The 23,394-nt window shown below is 51.2% G+C and overlaps 1 pseudogene; it reads right to left on the bottom strand.

Annotated features, from left to right (window-relative positions):
* Positions 1-1,216: 1,216 nt before the first annotated feature.
* LOC133362184 (zinc finger E-box-binding homeobox 2-like) lies at positions 1,217-21,464 on the bottom strand (annotated as a pseudogene).
* Between the last annotated feature and the right edge of the window lie 1,930 nt (positions 21,465-23,394).

Raw genomic sequence — 23,394 nt, 5'->3', positions numbered from 1 at the left:
GGTGTGTTTTCACATTTGCGTCATGTCGCTGGTGGCCTTGCGATGAAGAAGTCTGCGGCCTATACAATACACCCACCCTGCTGCTGCTGTGGCAATGTGCACATGTCCCACCACCGACTCACAGCTCTGCAGGCACATGATGTATCTATTGTTTTGAATTATTATTAGATGGGACACTGCCCCAGAGGTCGCAAACGGGTTTTGTTTCCTTACCCGTACCTGGCCGCACCAGGGTCGCGAACGGCTACCCGTACCCGGTCGGGTACGGGTAGCCGGGTATCGGGTAGGGTACGGGTATCGGGTACCCGGTTGCGACCTCTGCACTGCCCCAACGCTCATTCGAGTGCAACAATCACACTAGCCTTGAACGTGGGCTGACTCACAGAGCCGCGCTGTGAGCACCCCACGGCCCCCAGTCAAAGTCGCTCTAACCACGACGCTTCGAGCCGGTGAGCACCCGGGTGAGGGTTGACAATCAACACCTGGGGGTGGTGTGAAGAGAACGAGGTGGGTCCGTGCAGTGGCTCGTTCGTCGAGGGCGAGACTAAGCTGTCTCGGGTGTGGACCAATCAACTTCAAGGACAGTGGATACACTATCAGAGTTGTGTGTTTGTTTGCATTCTGACTGCAGGTATTGTGGTCTATGCAAACATGGCAACATGTAAAAAAGGTGTCAGTTTTGTTGCCAGATAGAAGGGTACAAAAAACAATTCTATTTTTTACTGGCAAATGAGGTTCCAATGATGTAAATGCTTACCCCGAGCTCTCATACTCTGATGGTGCATTGTCTTTGAGTTGTACGCCTTTTGGCATCATCTGGTCCAACCCATGTGAGACTAGGCTCTAAGGAAAGCTGTCTCGGGTGTGGACCAATCAACTTCAAGGACAGTGCATACATTATCAGAGTTGTGTTTTGTTTGCATTACGACTGCAGGGATTGTGGTCTATGCAAACATGACTCCTTGTAAAAAAGGTCACAGTTTTGTTGCCAGATAGAAGGGTAAAAAACCATTATCATGCTTCTGTTTACTTAATGGGAGAACGTTAACTTCGAACTCTGGATAAGCGCAAGAAATGGAAGTGTGCGTCTCTTGTCCTAAGAGAGGATCGCGCATACGGGAGTTGCACACCGACACCCCCTCGCCAGCATTGCAGAGCAATGCGATCATTACGATAAAGACGCTGAGATTTATTTCTGAGTTTTAATGTAGAAAATTCAAGTCTTGGCAGCCTTGGCTGCGTCGGTAAACAAAATGTATTCAAATGGAAGCTCGTTAAAAACGGGGTTGTACATCCAGGAGAAATACACTGACGTTTGTCAAACAGCAACTTGCAAAGAGAACGCTAAAATACATCGCTAAAATACACCGCTAAAATAGTACGCGCAGTACAACGCAGGCCAGTGAGTGGTCTGGACGATTTGTTAAAATGTTACAAATATCTTGCTCAAACAGTATTAATACTGACTCATGTTCTGGCTGGCAATTGTAAACAACAACAACTTTAAATTTCGATTTAAAGCTTTCGTGACTGCAGGGATTCATCTTCTTGGTTCTTTCGGTAAAGTCACGTAGAAGGGAAATAATAAAATAATAAAAATAAAACTATAAAATAATTTTCACGACGTTTCGGCCACAGCGCAAGCAGCCGTACTCAGGTGAAGAACAGGTCTGTCGGAAAGATAGCGTCTGAATGAACAGGTCTGTCGGAAAGACAGTCGGAAAGACAGACCTGTTCATTCAGACGCTGTCTTTCCGACAGACCTGTTCTTCACCTGAGGACGGCTGCTTGCGGTGCTTGCCGAAACGTCGTGAGAATTATTTATTATGTTTCATTTTTATTATTTTATTATTTCCCTTCTACGTGACTTTACCGAAAGAACCAAGAAGAACAACAACAACGTCATTCTACTTGCATGTAAAACGGAATGAATAAACTACAGAGATGACAACGTGTAAACAAACAAACAAACACCGCAGCTTCAGAGAGACGACAACAACCGAGGAGGAATTGCACAAACAGTGTAAACTACACAAGCTGCATGCTATGTCAAATAACACTGCGTGAAAGTTTAGCAGAATACTTTTATCTTTTCAAGACTAGCGAAAGCAAACCTTTAACATTGTAAACATTGAGTAACGCTGCTTTTGTAAAAGACGGCACTGGTAGAAAACTTATTCTTTTTTAAAGTGTGCACATAAAAGGCTTTTTCCAGATCGTTCTTGTATCTTCCATCTACAGATGTTCCTAATCATAGCATTATCTATCCACATTTAACATGCCCATTCCTAACTCCGTTTTCCACCTCTTTGCAATCATTTAATACGAAAAAACACCTCGCCCCTAGTACCCACTCATTCCAACAGCATTTCAGTTAGTCCAGAAACACCTTTGCTCAAAAAACATCCTGCATCCACAAAACACATTTCAGGCACGGCAGTGGTCTGCTTGCGACGCATTTGTTCTCAGAGCGACCGGCGAGTTATCACGAGTCAAAGCATCGTTAATTTTGGAGCTTTCGTGACGTCGTAGACGTTTCGATTGCAACACAAGCAATCATCATCAGGTATAAATGAAATAGCAACAAAAAATCTAACCAGAAAACTATAGACAGACAGATAAATTAATTTAGTGTGTTCTTTCTCCCTCTCTCCTAATGTTCAAGCTTGCGTACTTTACTACGCGTTCTTCGTACTCATTGACATGTAATTTTTTTCTCTAACCCCTCCCTCTCTCTGCCTCCGCCCCCCTCTGTCTATTTAAGGCCTCGCCACAGAGACGATCACCCCTCTCTGTGCCTGTGTTACTCTCTCTCTATGTATCTTGGTGATGTCTGTCTGCTTATATGTCTGTCTATAGTTTTCTGGTTAGATTTTTTGTTGCTATTTCATTTATACCTGATGACGATTGCTTGTGTTGCGATCGAAACGTCGTATTATGCTATTATTTAATTTATTATTTTATCTTTAGACGCGACTTTACCGAAAGAACCAAAGAACAACGCATCGTCGTCACTCGACCCTTCAGTGCCGCCATTTTGTTTCTTGGCCTTCACCCATCGCAGGATCATCTCCGTCGGCACGGTTCAACTCAACGGCGGGAACTCTCTCTTTGTTTCCCACGCCCCCCCCCCGCGCATCCTCCCACTCTGCCTCGTCGTTCCGGCCCTCCGCCCCGCATCCGTCATCCCCCTCGTTGAGCTCTTCCAATCACTCACCCACCCACTCATTCACTCACTCACCAACCCTCTCACTCACCCACCCACTCACCCACCCACTCATCCACCCACTCACCACTCATCCACCCACTCACCAACCTCACCACTCATCCACCCACTCACCAACCTCACCCAATCACCCACCCACTCACTCACCCACCCACTCATTCACTCACTCACCAACCCTCTCACTCACCCACCCACCCACTCACCCACTCACCCACCCACTCATCCACCCACTCACCAACCTCACCACTCATCCACCCACACACCAACCTCACCCAATCACCCACTCACTCACCCACCCACTCATTCACTCACTCACCAACCCTCTCACTCACCCACCCACCCACTCACCCACCTACCCCCCCGCGCATCCTCCCACTCCGCCCCGCATCTGTCATCCCCCTCGTCGAGCTCTTCCGTCGCTCCCGGCGCCCCCAAATCCGCTCCCGGCGCGCCCGGCTGCCCGGGGTCGCCGCAGCACGAGTAGCGGCGGTGCACGTGCTGCGAGTAGCCGCCCGAGTGCGAGAAGCGCCGGCCGCAGCGCCCGCAGCGGTACGGCTTCTCGCCCGAGTGCAGCCGCGAGTGCTCGATCAGGTGCTGCTTGTGCTTGAACGCCTTGCTGCACACCTCGCAGCGGTGGGGACGCCTGCCTGCGACGGACAGGGAACGGCGGGGCGGGGTTATCGCCCTCGCACGGCATGCAGGAGGTCGTGGGTTCGAACCGGGCGCTGATAGCCCGCTGTATATTTGCATACTCTTAGTTTTTTCGGTAAAGTCACGTAGGTAAAAAATGAAATTAATAAAAATAAAATAAAAATCACGGCGTTTTGGAGGCAACACAAGTCTCCGTCATCAGGTGGGGACCGTCACAGCCAAATTTGCTGTATACAGCCTCCAAAACGTCGTGATTTTTATTATTTAATTTTTATTAATTTTAATTTCATTTTTTACCTACGTGACTTTACCAAAAAAACTAGGAGTATGAATCCTTGCAGTCACGAAAGCTTCAAATCTAGAAGTATATTTGCAGTTTGCGTGTTCTCTCTCCCCATGGTGGCGTGGGTTTTCCTCCAGGTGTGTTGGGTTCCCCCCTCCCCCCACACACACATTTATAAACAGGCATTTAGATTATTTGGCTGCTGTGAATTTCCACGCGAAAAGCCACTTAATTGGGCTACAATTCGTGATCGCAAAGTCGCTTCTGAAAAAGAGCTGCATAGCACAGTGGGCCTTACCTGGTAGAAATAAGAGTTAGTCGGGTTTTTTAGTAAAATAAAACATCAGCGAGGCTGGGGAGGCTGCGAGATTCACTTCACGTGGCTGACGGCATGAAACGGGGGCGGTAAACACAGCGGTGCCCACTGGGGATACTCTTCACCGCCGACATGATAAGCCTCAACATGAAATCGGTTTTACAAATAAACACCAGCTGTGCTGCTAATTGCACTCCGGTTTTGGTGGGTGAGCAGCGCGTTGACACGGCGAGGCAGCGACACCCAGAAACCAAAAATACCCACGCGGGCGCACGCACACACGCACACACGCACGCGCACGCACACACGCACGCACGCACACACGCACGCACGCACACACGCACACGCACACACGCACACGCACACACGCACACTCGCACACACGCACACACACGCGCACACGCACACACGCACACACACACACACGCACACACACACACACGTACACACGCACACCGCACACACGCACACACGCACGCACACACACGCACACACGCACGCACACACGCACGCACGCACACGCGCACACGCACACGCACACACGCACACACGCACACGCACACACGCACGCACGCACACACGCACACACACGCACACCCACGCACACACGCACGCACACACGCACACACACACACGCACACACCACAACGCACACACGCACGCACACCACGCACACACGCACACCACACGCACGCACACACGCACGCACACACGCACACTCACACACACGCACACACGCACACACACACGCACACACGCACGCACGCACCACACGCACGCACACGCGCACACGCACACACGCACACGCGCACACACGCACACACACGCACACACGCACACACACACACACGCACGCACGCACACACGCACACACACGCACACACACACGCACACACACGCGCACGCACGCATGCACGCCCAACCGCGCACACAATCGTGTTAGTGGGCGACGCCGGTTCATTACACGGCGTGTCCGTCATGCCGTTCATTCTTCCATTTCGTTAAAAACTTAAGCGAGTGCCGACGGTCGCGCGTCATCCGATTATTACAATTCATCACCTGCCTCCGCCTCCGGAGAAGACGCGTGAGAGCGGCGCACGATGGATGAAACCCGCCGCCCGTGAGCGCAAGCGCGCGGGGGACGCGACACCGCGTACCTGCGTGCTCGTACTTGTGCCGCGGCAACAACGGGCCGCTCTCCTGGAAGGTTTCGTCGGACAGGTCGCGGGCGAACGAGCTCCCGGGCACGCGCTCCCCCCTCCTCTGCCGCTTGCGCGCGGGAGCTCCCGAGTCTGTCACCGCGACCGAGCCCACGGGGACTCCCTCTCCCCGCTCAGGAGACTCTCCCTGTGGAGCGCGATCGCCGGTGAGCCGCCGAGGTTAACCGACGGAATTTCGTCTCCTTTGCGTATTTGCCTCTCAGCTACCCACTCGGCCATCCACCCACTCAGCCACCCACTCGGCTACCCACCCACTCAGCCACCCACTCAGCTACCCACTCAGCTATCCACCCACTCAGCCACCCACCTACTCAACTACCCACTCAGCTATCCACCCACTCAGCTACTCACTCACCCAGCTACTCACTCACCCAGCTACACCCACTCAGCTACTCACCCACTCAGCTACTCACTTACTCAGCTACTCACTTACTCAGCTACTCACTCACTCAGCTACTCACCCACTCAGCTACTCACTCACTCAGCTACTCACTCACCCAGCTACTCACTTACTCAGCTACTCACTCACTCAGCTACTCACTCACTCAGCTACTCACTCAGCTACTCACTTACTCAGCTACTCACTTACTCAGCTACTCACTCACTCAGCTACTCACCCACTCAGCTACTCACTCACCCAGCTACTCACTCACCCAGCTACTCACTCACTCAGCTACTCACTCACTCAGCTACTCACTCACCCAGCTACTCACTCACTCAGCTACTCACTCACCCAGCTACTCACTCACCCAGCTACCCACTCACTCAGCTACTCACTCACCCAGCTACTCACTTACTCAGCTATCCACTCACTCAGCTACCCACCCACTCAGCTACTCACTCACTCAGCTACTCACTCACCCAGCTACTCACTCACTCAGCTACTCACTCACCCAGCTACAATCACTCAGCTACATCCTTGTGGATGTGCACAATGTCAGCAGCGTTGATTCAGAACAAGCAGATTCTGGGATCGATATTTGACATACAGTGTCTCATCAGCCGAGGCAGACTCACTTGCATCAAGATTTTATCTGGAGGGACCCGCTCTTTAATATGTGGATCCTAGTTCGACGCAACATCACGTAATACGAAGGATTTCAGCAACGAAACATTCACGCATCTATCTCTCCGCACAATGAATAAGGTTCAACACGTGAATTGTAAACACAAGGCGGCACCACCGGTGCGCATGTGCTTCCGTGTTAGTCCAACAGCGCAACCTCCAAGCAGTTTATTCTTTGGTTCTTTCGGTAAAGTCACGTATAAAGATAAAATAATAATTTAAATTAAATACTAGCGTACGACGTTTCGATTGCAACACAAGCAATCGTCATCAGGTATAAATGAAATAGAAACACAAATCTAGTATACTTAGAAATGTAATGTAATACAACAGAGAGTCGGATAACATAACGGTCAACACCCTACCTGCTTGATTACATTCTTCCTGAGAATGCTAAATTTGAGAGAGAGATTAAACACAGAACCAGAAACATAGACAGACATATAAGCAGACAGATATCACAGAGATACTCCAAGCAGTTGCTCTTACCTGTGCAAAGTGGCGCATCTTATCGTGGAAGTCGGCGAGAGCAGCCGCGTCCGCAAGGCCTCTGTACGGTGACACGTGGGACAGCAAGGCTGCTTGGTCCAGGCCCGTGTAGGGACTCAGGCCGGGGTCACCCATGTGGAGGGCCGCAATCAAACCGGGCGGCAGAAAGGCCGCGAGCACGGGACCGTTGCCGTAGCTGGAAGTGACCGTGTTCATTGTCGGCTTGTTCTCGTGTAAACGGTCAACGCCGTTGTTGCTAGACGAGCCGTCGGTCACGTGAGAAGCACTCGAGTCCAGCTCGCCGTGCGATCTCTTCGCGTAAGTCAAGTCCAACGGCTCCTCTTGGCGCTCAACGCCACTTGAATCGTGGAACTCGACAAAGCCCGTCTCTCCGAGCCTCGCCGTGCTCAACTTTGGCACCGACAAGTCGAGCGGCCGGGCCTGGTCTCGACCGCGGCGAGGACCGTCCGCCACGCCGGCGGGCTGCCCGCTCTCCGCGTGACCTGCCGCCGAGTCGGATCGGGCACCCGTCGGCGAGCCCGCCAGGTGCCGCTCCGGACTTCCCTCCGTGCCGTGGCCGGCGTGCCCAGCCGATGCCGGGCCGAGCTCGCGGGAGGGAGAGCCGGACGCACGGTGCTCCGGCGCTCTGCCCGCCGCGTTGAATTTCTCCTCCAGCCACTTGGAGAAAACGTCTCTGGGGAGGTTCATGGCCAACGACATCTTCATCGACTCCTCGGGACTCGCCTCGACACTTCCGGCAAGGCAGTACGACTTCAGGGAAGCCGACTGGTCTCCGAGTCCGGTAGCGCCGCTCCCTTTCAACCCCTTTCCGGCCGACGACTTCGACTTCTTTCGTTGAGCCGGAGACGGAGGCTGCGGCGCTGCCGGTTGAGGCGACGCGTCGATCTCGTCGTTCACCTTGCAGAGGTAGCGCTCGTGTTGGCGCAGAGGTACTGCGCTCGGAAACGGTTCGTGGCGATAGCGGCACGCGTGGCGAGCCGCCCCTTCCACGTGGGAAGAACGCTCGTGCAGATCCGGCTCTTTGGTCTTGATCTTGCCGGCGGGACGACCCGTGGCCTCCGGTCCACTGATCCGCAGGAAGTCCTCGTTGTCATCGTGACCTGAGCTCTGGGTGGCTTTGGGAGACGTGGCGACGGCCCATTCCATCTTGCCGGCGTCAGCCGTCGAGGCAGCGGCAACTGGAGATGTCGCCTCCCGCGCCGCGCCGTCCGCCGTGACGGAGCCCACGCACTTGTTGGCTCTCTTGTGCGAGCTGTACGAGCCCGAGTGAGAGAAGCGCTTCTTGCAAATTGGGCACCCGTACGGCTTCTCCCCTGGAAATTACAAACAAACACAGCCACGATGGAGGTTTCTGGGTTACATCGCGTCAGTGTGAACGACGCGTCGTCAAAAACCGACACGGCCGGTTCGTAAAGTTTGCGACGCGAAACACAACGTGCCGATTCGTTACACGAGCTCAGCACGCCGGCGTGCTGGAGAGCAAACCCACGACATTTGCAATTCAAGTGCGGCGACGTTTTCGCCAGTAACTACAACCAGCGTCATCAGGTGGGCAGCCAGAATTGTGGACGATATCGGTCGCGAAAGTCGTCGTGTCAAAGCAAAACATTATAAACGCATCATCCAAAGTGCCGTGTGACGCGGTGAATGCGGCCTGCGCTGTAGACACACGCGCAGGAAGGAAATCACAGATTTGAAGCTTTCGTGACTGCAAGGATTCATATTCTTAGGTTTTTTCGGTAAAGTCACCGTGTAGGTAAAACATTAAAATTAATGAAAATAAAATAAAATAAAAATCACGACGTTTCGGAGGCAACACAAGTCTCCGTCATCAGGTGGGACCGTCACAGCCGGATTAGCTGCATCAAGTCGTGATTTTAATTTTATTTTATTTTCATTAATTTTGATGTTTTACCTACGTGACATTACCGAAAAAACCTAAGAATATGAAGGAAATCACGTCGGTGGGTGCGTTCTGCCAAACGTCGCAATTGTTCCACACTCACCGCTGTGGATGCGGAAGTGTTCCTTGAGGTGGTGTTTGCTCTTGAAGTCTCTCCCACACTCTGTGCACTTGTGGCTCGCGGCAGCGGGAGGCTGACCCTTCTGCGCAAAGATGGAACAGAGGTGCGAAGTGAGAATCAGAATAATAAAACAATTTTACCGGAGGGAATCAGATGAGCTATGAAGCTCTTCAGCACGGGCGTTGGGTAGGGGCGAGTAAGCAAGACTCCGCAAGCAGCTCAACGACGCGTCGCGACTTCTATTCCCCTGCACACATTCAGACAGACACATTCAAACAGACACATTCAGACAGACACATTCAGACAGACACATTCAGACAGACACATTCAGACGGACGCATTCAGACGGACGCATTCAGACAGACACATTCAGACAGACACATTCAGACAGACACATTCAGACAGACATATTCAGACAGACACATTCAGACAGACACATTCAGACGACACATTCAGATGGACGCATTCAGACGGACGCATTCAGACAGACATTCAGACAGACACATTCAGACAGACACATTCAGACAGACATTCAGACAATTCAGACAGACGCATTCAGACAGACACATTCAGACAGACACATTCAGACAGACACATTCAGACAGACGCATTCAGACAGACACATTCAGACAGACACATTCAGACAGACACATTCAGACAGACCATTCAGACAGACACATTCAGACAGACACATTCAGACAGACACATTCAGACAGACATTCAGACAGACACATTCAGACGACGCATTCAGACGACGCATTCAGACAGACACATTCAGACAGACACATTCAGACAGACATTCAGACAGACATTCAGACAGACATTCACAGACCATTCAGACAGACACATTCAGACGACACATTCAGACGGACGCATTCAGACGGACGCATTCAGACAGACACATTCACAGACTTCAGACAGACACATTCAGACAGACACATTCAGACAGACGCATTCAGACAGACACATTAGACAGACACATTCAGACAGACGCATTCAGACAGACGCAATCATTCCGACAGGACACATTCAGACAGGACCATTCAGACAGACGCATTCAGACAGACACATTCAGACAGACACATTCAGACAGACACATTCAGACAGAAGCATTCAGACAGGAACGCATTCAGACGGACGCATTCAGATGGACGCATTCAGACGGACGCATTCAGACATATCGCATTCAGACAGACGCATTCAGACAGACGCATTCAGACGGACGCATTCAGACAGACGCATTCAGAAGACGCATTCAGACAGACGCATTCAGACAGACACATTCAGACAGATGCATTCAGACGGGACGCATTCAGACGTGCGATGATGCCGGCAAACGGGGGGTCAGTCACCTGGCCCGCCGGGTGGGAGGTCGTCTGTGATGTGTGGAGATCCGCGAGGGCCCCCTCGTGCCGGCGGCGAACGTGCTTCCGCAGCGAGCCCCGACGCTTGTAGCCGCGGCCGCAGTGAGGGCACGGCAGCAGCGGCGGCGGCGGCAGCGGCGGCGCGGCAAACGAGCCGTGAGTCCTCGGGCCTAGCGGGGAGGCACGGGGCGAGGGGGCCGCTGGTGGTGCATGAAGAGACGACGCAATCCCACCGATGTGACGGACCGCTGTCGAGTTTGGTGGTCCGTGTTGTTCACGTCGTCTGTCGTGAAAATTCGGTCACGGTTCCTACGATCGCTGTTTCATTGCTTTTATGGCCAAGCGTGGTGGTGTTTTCTTTTAGACGCTGTCGCCTCGACAGACCTGTTCTTCACCTGAGGACGGCTGCTTGTGTTGTGGCCGAAACGTCGTGAGAATTATTTTATTATGTTTTATTTTTATTATTTTATTACTTCCCTTCTACGTGACTTTACCGAAAGAACCAAGAAGATTTTATGGCTTTGTTTTGGTGATTTTCGAAAAGTGTTTTTGGTTTGGCCGTGTTTTGTTTGTTGTAGAACGGAGTTAGACTGATGGCCTTAATCTAAGTTGCACGCCTCCCTCTCATTCCGCTTCTCACTCTGCGAATGCGTCGCTTAACGGAGATGCCACCGCCTGCGTTGGCAAATACGCAATTGCCGGGTGTCTTGCGATGCCGCTGCCACAAGCGTGGCACGCCCGGCTCTGGTTGGCCCACCCCGAACCGCTGAACGTAACGATCGCTTGGTGAAATTAGCCGCAATCCAGAATAACGTTTGGCCACGTGGCCCAGGGGTAGAGAAAGTCGCTCGCAATCGGGAGGCTGCGAGTTCAAATCGTCATTTGGGGATGGGAAGTTGATTCAGCCCGTCACCGCTTTGGTCTCTCACGCCATGGGAATGTGAAATTCCCACCAGTGGCAATGAATCGGTACCCAGTGAGACGATCACAGCTGCCTCAATGCTCGCTGGAGCAGAACATATACTCTGTGGATTTAGTTCTTGTTGTTAAGTCGACAAATGCTACAAACGTGTTTTTTTTTTATTTAAAGCTTTCGTGACTGCAGGGATTCATCTTCTTGGTTCATTCGGTAAAGTCGTCACGTAGAATGGAAGTAATAAAATAATAAAAATATAACATAATATAATAATTCTCACGACGTTTCCGCCACAACGCAAGCAGCCGTCCTCAGGTGAAAACCAGGTCTGTCGAGAAGACAGAAGACAGGTCTGTCAAGAAGACAGAAGATAGAGTCTGTCTTCTCGTCAGACCTGTTCTCCACCTGAGGACGGCTGCTTGCGTTGTGGCCGAAACGTCGTGAGAATTATTTTATTTTATTATGTTTTATTAATATTATTTTATTATTTCCCTTCTACGTGACTTTACCGAAAGAACTAAGGTGTTTTTTTTTCCCTTTCATTTTAAACACAACGCTAACAACTACGCTGTAAAGTCTGAGCACGTGCGCTCTTACCGCCACCGCCACCACCGCCACCACCACCACCGCCACCACCACCGCCATCACCACCGCCACCACCACCACGGCGAGTGGCCCCACTGCCCGGCACATCGCACTCCGCCAATGTCCCGTCCTGCGCACTGCCCAGCGCCTCGGCAGTCTTGTCCACGCCGGGATTGACACCGGTCCCCTCTAAGTTCGTCTCGTCATCCTCCGCCGCCGCCGCCGCCTCCACCTCGTCTTTCTCCTCCTCTTCGTCCACCTCCTCGATGATCTGCAGCCTCTCCTCGTCGTCCTCATCCGGGTCGCGGTCTCGCATCGCCGCGCTCGCGTAGCTCGCCACTGCGACCGAGCAGAGCGGCGCGTCAGCGCGTTTGCCGACGGTTTTACCTTCAAGGGTGTCACTCAAAGGAAACAACCAGGAGGACAACTGTGGTGAACATTGCTTCACGCTCGCTTCTAAAGATCCATTGCTTTGTTATTTCGATGTAAAGCTTTCGTGACTGCAGGGATTCATCTTCTTGGTTCTTTCGGTAAAGTCACGTAGAAGAGAAATAAAAATTATATTATCATATTATTTTATTATTTTATTATATGATATTATTATATTATATTATTATATAATAATATTATATTATTATATTATTTTATTATATTATTTTATTATGTTTTATTTGTATTATTGTATTACTTCCCTTCTACGTGACTTTACCGAAAGAACCAAGAAGATACTTTATTATTATTAATATATTCTCCCCCCTCCCGCCCCCTCCATTCCCAGTGTGTGGTCTAGCACATCTGACACGAACATCATTTTTGTTCACCTACGTGACTTTACCGAAAAAAAACTAAGAGTATGAATCCTTGCAGTCACGAAAGCTTCAAATCTAGAACATCATCACATCGACAGCGAGGATGACCGGGCGAGACTGACGCCACGTGCTTTGCCAAGGCCAGGTTTGTTTTTCTCCCACCGTCCCACTAATGGCTTAGGTCTGTGAATAAACTTTTACATTGCGCGCAGAGGTCACAAACGTGGTTTTGATTCCTTACCCGTACCTGGCCGCACCAGGGTCGCAATTGGGTACCCGTACCCGGCCGGGTACAGGTACCCGTTCCCTACCTGTACCCGTACCCTACCCGAAATGAGTGACAAACGGTTACTCACCAGTGACTCACGGCCGACCCGTATCCGTACCCGGCCGCACCAGGGTCGCAAACGGCTACCCGTACCTGGCTGGGTACGGGTAGCCGGCTATCGGGTAGGGTACGGGTATCGGGTACCCGGTTGCGACCTCTGGTTGCGGGGGATCTGTGTGCCTATGAGGAAGTGTTCCTGCATGCGGCAAAGACTAATTCCATGCCGTTCTGGCTGACCATTCACGGTGACAGCAACGCACAGCGTTGCCACGTCTTACACGTTTTGTTCGGGGGGGTTTTATTATCCCGAAAAAGTTCGCTTAATTTTCCGACCGTACGCATATTTTTCACCGTTGCTGAAAAAATATCACTAAAAATGAACACCGCTTGTGCGGATTGAATGCAACAACAATTCACAGCGTAACCAGTGAGACGGTTCGCTTGAAAAAAGAACGTATCCTTGACTGCATTTGGTCCCCACGTGTCACTGTCACGGACAGCAGGATTTGCACATTTATTTTTTCTAACAAATAAGGCCCACTGAGTCATGTCGGTTTTTTAACAGAAGCGACCTGGCCAAAAATGATAGCTCAACAAAGCAGCCTCTGTGTAAATTTATAGCAGCCAAATACTTTGAACGCATGTTGATTCTAAACGTAGAGGTAAACACCGGATGACCCGGAGACAAATCCACCCGCCACCATGGGGAGAACACGCAAACTCCAAATATACAGCAGCAGGCGTCAGGGTCGGGATCGAACCCACAACATCCTGTATACCAGGCGAGGTAGTTAACATCTCCTAGCCACCGTGATGATGATGAGAGAGAGAGAGACACGCAAGCTCCAAATATACAGCAGCAGACGTCAGGGTCGGGATCGAACCCACGACCTCCTGTATACCAGGCGAGGTAGTTAACATCTCCTAGCCACCGTGATGATGATGAGAGAGAGACACGCAAACTCCAAATATACAGCAGCAGGCGTTAGGGTCGGGAATGAACCCACGACCTCCTGCACACCAGGCGAGGTAGTTAACATCTCCTAGCCACTGCAGCAACCCAATCTCAATGTTCAAGGGCTCTTGTATGGTGCCATTAAAAAAACAAAACAGCATTCTTATTCTTATTAACCAGCGCTTACAATAGAGTCAATAGTTCGTTTGCAAGGTTCGAGTTCAAGGTCATTGATTAGGTATAGCCCTGTGAGCCATTCGGCTCTTGAAGGTGGTTACTGTGTTATTACTGTACGGTAGTAATACAGTAACAGAGCTGATCGACCCTCGGGGATCGATACACAAACGAGGGGTGGGATGGTGAGGCTGGTCAGCAACTTGTGGCTTCCTTGTGGCTAAACTCGCGCCATGGGAATGTGGAATTTCCACGGGCTTCTCGACGCTTCTCTGCGGTTGAAATTTTATTGTTTTAAACCGATAGTATTGGACATTAGCGACTAAGTTTTTTGCAACAGAAACTTCTTTTATTATTTCCCTTCTACGTGACTTTACCAAAAGAACCAAGAATGTGAATCCCTGCAGTCACGAAAGCTTCATATCGAAACAACCACAACAACAACACAACAACCACAACAACACACAAGATGATGGCAGATATTTAACACGATGTTATATTTAAACAATCTAACAACACAACCACCACCACAACAACAACAACACAACCACCACCACCACAACACACAAGATGGCAGATATTTAACACGTTGTTATATTTAAACAATCTAACAACACAACCACAACCACCACCACAACAACACAAGATGGCAGATATTTAACACGTTTATATTTAAACAATCTAACAAGACAACCACCACCACCACAACAACACAACAACCACAACAACAACAATATGGCAGATATTTGTCACGATGTTCATATTTAAACAATCTAACACCACCACAACAACAACAGCAAGATGGCAGATATTTGTCATGCAAGTCTTTACTTACTTCGTGTTAAACTGCAGTGTTCGTTACTGGGCTGCAACGCCACCTACTCACAACAACACAACAACAACAACACAACAACAATATGGGCAAGCTCACACGAGAGTGGGGGAGAACTTAGCAGCAGCAGCAACAACAACAACACAACAACAACATGGGCAAGCTCACACGAGAGTGGGGGAGAACTTAGCAGCAGCAGCAACAACAACAACACAACAACAGGGACACTGGCGAATTGAATTGTCATTTGATATTTGAGCCCAGCCACTTACTGCCACCCAGTGGCTTCTGCTAAGCGCTGCTGTTGGAGTGCAAGATGACAAATCTGACCACAGCCTGGGGCACAATGGCCCATCATCATCATCATAAGCCCTTTAATAAGCATGGCCGTTGACCCTGCAGGCCACTGAGCGAGCAACCCAACGTTCCTACCAGCTCCCTCCGCAGCAGGACGATGTGTTCATACACTAACATCTATACGCAAGGCGACTTTTGGGGGTAAATAACAGCTATTGTTTTATTTTTCGATTTAAAGCTTTCGTGACTGCAGGGATTCATCTTCTTGGTTCTTTCGGTAAAGTCACGCAGAAGGGAAGTAATAAAATAATAAAAATAAAACATAATAAAATAATTCTCACGACGTTTCGGCCACAACGCAAGCAGCCGTCCTCAGGTGAAAACCAGGTCTTAGAGTGGCCGTGTCTCCCTCGGACAACCGTGTCTCCCGTGGCCTACACAAAGAGCGGAGCAGCTGCACGAGAGAGACACGGGGAGAGAGAGACACACAGGAGAGAGACACGGGGAGAGAGACACGGGGAGAGAGAGAGACACGGGGAGAGAGACACGGGGAGAGAGACACGGGGAGAGAGACACGGGGAGAGAGACACGGGGAGTGAGACACGGGAAGTGAGAGACACGGGGGGAGAGAGACACGGGGCAAGAGACACACGGGGAGAGACACGGGGAGAGAGACATGGGAAAGAGACGTGGAGAGAAACATGGGAGAGAGACAGAGACATGGGAGAAAGACACAGGGAGAGAGACATGGGGAGAGAGAGAGACACAGGGAGAGAGACACGGGGCGAGAGACACACGGGGAGAGAGAGACACGGGGAGAGAGAAATAAGGGGAGATAGACATGGGAAAGAGACGTGGGAGAGAGACATGGGAGAGAGAGAGATATGAGAGAGAGTAAACTAAACTAAATATAAAAACTAAAACTCTAACTGTTTTCGTATTGACCAAGCCCCACTGACGCTTTTTGTCAGAAGTGATCAAAAATGAGATCAGCTCCACTGAGGAGGGGAACATCTTGATCGTCATCAAAGAGACACCTACAGACACCCACAGAGACCCACATACACCCATAGACACCCACAGAGACCCACATACACCCAGAGACACCCACAGACACCCAGAGAGACCCATAGAGACCCACATGCACCCATAGACACCCACAGAGACACAGAGAGACCCATAGACACTCACAGAGACCCACAGAGACCCATAGACTCCCACAGAGACCCACAGAGACCCATAGACCCACAGAGACCCGTAGACACCAGCAGACACGCACAGAGACCTACAGAGACCCACAAAGACCCACAGAGAACCACAGACACCCATAGTGACCCACAGAGACCCACCCAACCATTAATTCACCCACTCACTCTCCTAGACGCTCACTCACCCACTCACTCTCCTACACACTCACTCACCCACTCACTCTCCTACACACTCACTCACCCACTCATCCTCCCAGTCACCCACCCACTCACTCTCCTACACACTCACTCACCCACTCACTCTCCTACACACTCACTCACCCACTCATCCTCCCAGTCACCCACCCACTCACTCTCCTACACACTCACTCACCCACTCACTCTCCTACACACTCACTCACCCACTCATCCTCCCAGTCACCCACCCACTCACTCTCCTACACACTCACTCACCCACTCACTCTCCTACACACTCACTCACCCACTCACTCTCCTACACACTCACTCACCCACTCACCCTCCCAGTCACCCACCCACTCACTCACCCCAACGTTGGCTTATGGGGATGACTTCATACGCACAGAGGTAGTACACACAACAACGACCGCCATTCGTTACCACGATGCGTGTTGCCAGGCCACGTGCACGTTGAGGCCACAGGTACACACAAACACAGGTACACACAAACACAGGTACACACAAACACAGGTACACACAAACACAGGTACAAACACACACACAGGTACACACACAGGTACACACACAGGTACACACATACACAGGTACACACACACACAGGTACACACACAGTTACACACACACACAGGTACACACACAGGTACACACACAGGTACACACACACAAGTACACACACACACAGGTACACACACACACAGGTACACACACAGGTACACACACACACAGGTACACACACACACAGGTACACACAAACACAGGTACACACACACAGGTACACACACACAGGTACACACACACACAGGTACACACACACAGGTACACACACAGGTACACACACAGGCACACAGGTACAAACACACAGGTACACACACACAGGTACACACAAACAGGTACACACACACAGGTACACACACACACAGGTACACAGGTACAAACACACAGGTACAAACACACAGGTACACACACACAGGTACACACACACACACAGGTACAAACACACAGGTACACACACACAGGTACACACACACACAGGTACACACACACACAGGTACACACAGGTACACACACAGGTACACACAAACACAGGTACACAAACACATAGGTACACACACACAGGTACACACAAACAGGTAGAAACACACAGGTACACACACACACAGGTACACAAACACACAAGCACACAGGTACAAACACACAGGTACACACACACAGGTACACACACACACAGGCACACAGGTACACACACACAGGTACACACACACACAGGTACACACACAGGTACACACACACAGGTTCACACAAACACAGGTACACAAACACACAGGTACACACACACAGGTACACACAAACACAGGCACACAAACACACAGATACACACACACAGGTACACACACAGGTACAAACACACAGGTACACACACACAGGTACACACACACAGGTACTCACACACACAGGTACACACACACACAGGTACACACACACACACACACAGGTACACACACAGGTACACACACACACAGGTACACAAACACACAGGTACACATACAGGTACACACAAACAGGCACACACACAGGTACACACACAGGTACACACACACAGGTACACACACACAGGTAAACACACACAGGTAAACACACACACACAGGTACACAGACACACAGGTACACACACACAGGTACACACACACAGGTACACACACACACAGGTACACACACAGGTACACACACAGGATACACACAAACAAGTACACACACACAGGTACACACACACACACAGGTACACACAGGTACACACACACAGGTACACACAAACAGGTACACACACACAGGTACACTCACACAGGTACACACACACACACAGGTACACACACACAGGTACACACACACACACAGGTACACACACACACAGGTACACACACAGTTACACACACACACAGGTACACACACAGGTACACACACACAGGTACACACACACACAGGTACACACACACAGGTACACACACACACAAGTACACACACACAGGTACACACACACAGGTATGCACACACAGGTACGCACGGATACAGCCTATTGATGACAATGTTATCCCAATGGAAATCGACTCCATATGCCCATTCCTCTACAATCGATTCCTAATGTAATCCCAACACAGCCTTACCATCAACACCACCATCATCACTGCCATCACCACCATCACCACCACTTCACCATCACCACCACTATCACCATCACCACCATCAGCATCACCATCACCACCACCATCACTATCATCACCATCAATGCCATCACCACCATCACCACCACCATCACCACCACCATCACCACCATCACCATCAGCATCACCATCATCACTGCCATCATCACCATCACCACCACTATCACAATCACCACCACTATCACTATCACCACCATCACTGCCATCACCACCACTATCACCACCAGCATCACCACCATCACCACCATCACCATCATCACTGCCATCACCACCATCACCACCACCATCAGCATCACAATCATCACTGCCATCACCACCATCACCACCACTTCACCATCACCACCACTATCACCATCACCACCACTATCACTATCACCACCATCACTGCCATCATCACCATCACCACCATCACCACCACTATCACTATCACCACCATCACCACCACCACCAATACTCACCTTCAGTAGTTAATATCAGCTACCACCATCACCAGAAATGACTCCACACGAGTCAATATGCTAATGAGCACTCGCCCCTCCCACCCACCGGCTCATTTGCATAAACCACGCCCACAACCATCACCTTGTGATGACGTCACACACACACAAAGACCCCCCGTGTAGCCTGTAACAGACTGTAGGGGCAAGTGCTGTTAGCGAGTAGCACCTGTGAAGGCTGGAACGGTACACGAGGGGGTGGGTGGTCAGCACTACGCCCGACCGCCTTTGTCTCCCCAGTGGCGATGTTGACTACACACCGCACCACGAACTCATTTGAGGCCGAGTCGACCTAGGGGAGGCCCAGGACCGGTAGCAACAGTGAATCCCCAGGTACAGCCTGGGAGATTGATTGCTTTGGGTGTGGACCAATCAGGACAGTGCACACATGATCAGAGTTGTGTGTCTTGTTTGCATTAAGGCCGCAGGTATTGTGGCCAATGCAAACATGACTCCTCGTAAAAAAGGTGTCAGTTTTGGAACCTCATTTTCCAGTAAAAAATATGATAATTGGTTTTTTACCCTTCTATCTGGCAACAAAACTGACACCTTTTTTACAAGGAGTCATGTTTGCATAGACAGCAATACCTGCAGTCATAATACAAACAAAAGAACATAACATATACATTGTCCTTGAAGTTGATTGGTCCACACCCGAGACAGCTTTCCTTAGAGCCTAGTCTCACATGGTGTTGGACCAGATGACGCCAAAAGGCGCACAACTCAATACAGTGCACCATCAGAGTATGAGAGCTCGGGGTGAAGCATTTACACCATTGGAACCTCATTTGCCAGTAAAAATATGATAGTTGGTTTTTTACCCTTCTATCTGGCAACAAAACTGACACCTTTTTTTACGAGGAGTCATGTTTGAATAGACCACAATACCTGCAGCCATAATGCAAACAAAAAACATAACTCTGATGATGATATGCACTGTCCTTGAAGTTGATTGGTCCACACCCGAGACAGCTTTCCTTAGACAGCTTTCCTTGTCTATGCAAACATGACTCCTTGTAAAAAAAGTGTCAGTTTTGTTGCCAGATAGAAGGGTAAAAACCAATGATCAGTTATGGCCATTTCAGAGAGAGTGTTTTGTGTGTTTGTGCTGCCTCGGCCCTGCTATTACTACTGCTGCTACTGCTGCTGTTGCTACTACTACTGCTGCTGCTACTGCTGCTATTACTACTACTGCTGCTGCTACTACTGCTGCTGCTGCTACTACTACTGCTGCTGCTACTGCTGCTGCTACTACTACTGCTGCTGCTACTGCTACTACTGCTGCTGCTGCTACTGCTACTACTGCTGCTACTGCTGCTGCTACTACTGCTGCTACTGCTGTTGCTGCTACTGCTGCTGGTACTACTGCTGCTACTGCTGTTGCTGCTACTGCTGCTGCTACTACTACTACTGCTGCTGCTACTGCTGCTGCTACTGCTACTACTGCTGCTGCTGCTACTACTACTGCTGCTACTACTACAGCTACTACTGCTGCTGCTACTACTACTACTGCTGCTACTACTGCTGCTGCTACTACTACTACTGCTGCTGCTACTGCTACTACTGCTGCTACTACTGCTACTGCTGCTGCTACTACTGCTGCTCCTCTCTGCGAACTTTCGGCGTCTCGTGAGGCAAGTGGAGAGTTTCACCGCCACCACTGCCAATGTCTTCTTGATCGCTCCCACTCCATGTTAGCAGGCAGGGTGTTTGTACGTCCGGAGTGGCACCCGCACGTGTGGCCACGACTACGGCGTTCCGCCTCCCGGTACGAGTTGAGACGCCTCATCATCATCAGCAGCAGCATCATCAGCATCATCATCATCAGCATCATCATCATCAGCAACAGCAGCATCATCATCAGCAGCAGCAGCATCATCAGCAGCAGCAGCAGCATCATCAGCAGCAGCAGCAGCATCATCATCATCAGCAGCAGCAGCAGCAGCATCATCATCAGCAGCAGCATCATCATCATCAGCAGCAGCATCATCAGCAGCAGCAGCATCATCATCATCAGCAGTAGCAGCAGCATCATCACCATCATCAGCAGCAACAAGGGATCTCTTCTATACAAAACCCTTGACTATACAGCTTACACACACACACATACACAGCTACACACACAGAGATTACACACATACATATACACAGCTACACACATACACACAGATTACACACACACATATACACAGCTACACACATATGTAGTGGTGGTATTGACGTGCGCCGACAGTGATGGATCACGGGGCGCGGGGTTGGGCACGCGATGTGGGCGTGGTATGGACGCGCGCGCCGGTGGTAAGGCGCGCTGACACAAGCTGGGAAAAGAGGATCGTAGCGAGTGCGCAGTGATTGGTCAGATAAGTGGGTGCTCTCAGCGACGTCCGCAGGAGGGGTATAAAGGGAGACGCGCGAGAGCACTCGTGGTCAGTGTTAACCAGTTGAAGACCGAAGACGGGGTGGAGGAGGTAGTGGCCCGGGACCGCTAGTCCGACGCCCGTGTGGGTCGGGACGGTGGTACCCAGAGCCGAGACGGGCACCCCCGGCTGGGTGTGTCCCGGGAGGCTACGGGGCGTAAGAGCCCGTGTCAGTATAGCTGAGTGGGTGTTTGTCACCCGTGTAGCTGAGTGGGTGTTAGTCACCCGTGTAGCTGAGTGGGTGTGAGTCACCCGAGTAGCTAAGTGGGTGTCAGTCACCCGTGCAACGAAGTGGGTGTTAGTCACCCGTGTAGCTGAGTGGGTGTGAGTCACCCGAGTAGCTAAGTGGGTGTTAGTCACCCGTGCAACGAAGTGGGTGTGAGTCACCCGAGTAGCTAAGTGGGTGTTAGTCACCCGTGCAACGAAGTGGGTGTTAGTCATCCGTGTAACTACAAGTTGGTGAAAATAAAGAGTGTGCTACCCGTCAAGACGTCTCCCGCCGAGTTACTACTTTACAACTGGCGTCAGAAGTAAACCTGTCTTCAAGAAAAATGGACACAAGGAAGACTTCGCGTACCCACGTGCAAGATCGGGGAGACGACGGCGTACCGGAGACACCAACCTCGGGAGGAGAGGACGAGGAGTTGCCGCCGATACAGCACTTCGCGGAAATGGCCGATGCTCCGCTTGCCTCCGACACCAGCCTGCAGGACGCACACTCCCGCCTGGCGGAGTTGCTGCTCGCCGCCGCTGCGATTTTGGCGGAAATCTCCGTTCCAGCGGGCGGAGGGACGGCTGCGGGGTTGGAGGAGGCGGCGCGGCTGGAGGGATCCCGCCAGAAGGCGTTTCGCGCCAAAAGTTTTGAAGTTGGCGCCATTTTTGAGGGTCCGCCACCGGTTGGCGGGAGGCGCGGACACCACGTGGCCAGAGATCTCCACACAGCGCAGCCCGCGTCATCGGCGCGCGCCGGAGCTCTCCATTATGCGCCTGCAGGCGGAGCCGACATTTTCTGCAACCACAGCGGCGCGCGGGAAAATCGTTCCGACGACGACGACGATCGAGTCCTCCAGCAACGGTTGCCCGCGCTGTCGGTGTTCAAGGCAGACGGGGGCCACTGGGGAGCCTTCCAGCGAAGGTTCCTCGCACATCAAGAAATGTCGGGGTGGTCCGACACCACTGCCCTACGCGCGCTGCCAGCGATGCTCGACGACGACGCGCTTGCAGCCTTCACATCTGCCCCGAGGTCGTCCCGCTCAACGCTCCAGGCCGCGCTACACCTGATGGCTAAGGTGTTCGGGCCAC

This window comes from Lethenteron reissneri, unplaced genomic scaffold (genome assembly GCF_015708825.2).
Source record: "Lethenteron reissneri isolate LAM-NWPU_2019-01 unplaced genomic scaffold, ASM1570882v1 scaffold_1398, whole genome shotgun sequence".
Taxonomy (NCBI): domain Eukaryota; kingdom Metazoa; phylum Chordata; class Hyperoartia; order Petromyzontiformes; family Petromyzontidae; genus Lethenteron; species Lethenteron reissneri.
Note: the sequence above shows the minus strand (reverse complement) of the source record. Positions and strands in the feature narration are given on the sequence as shown.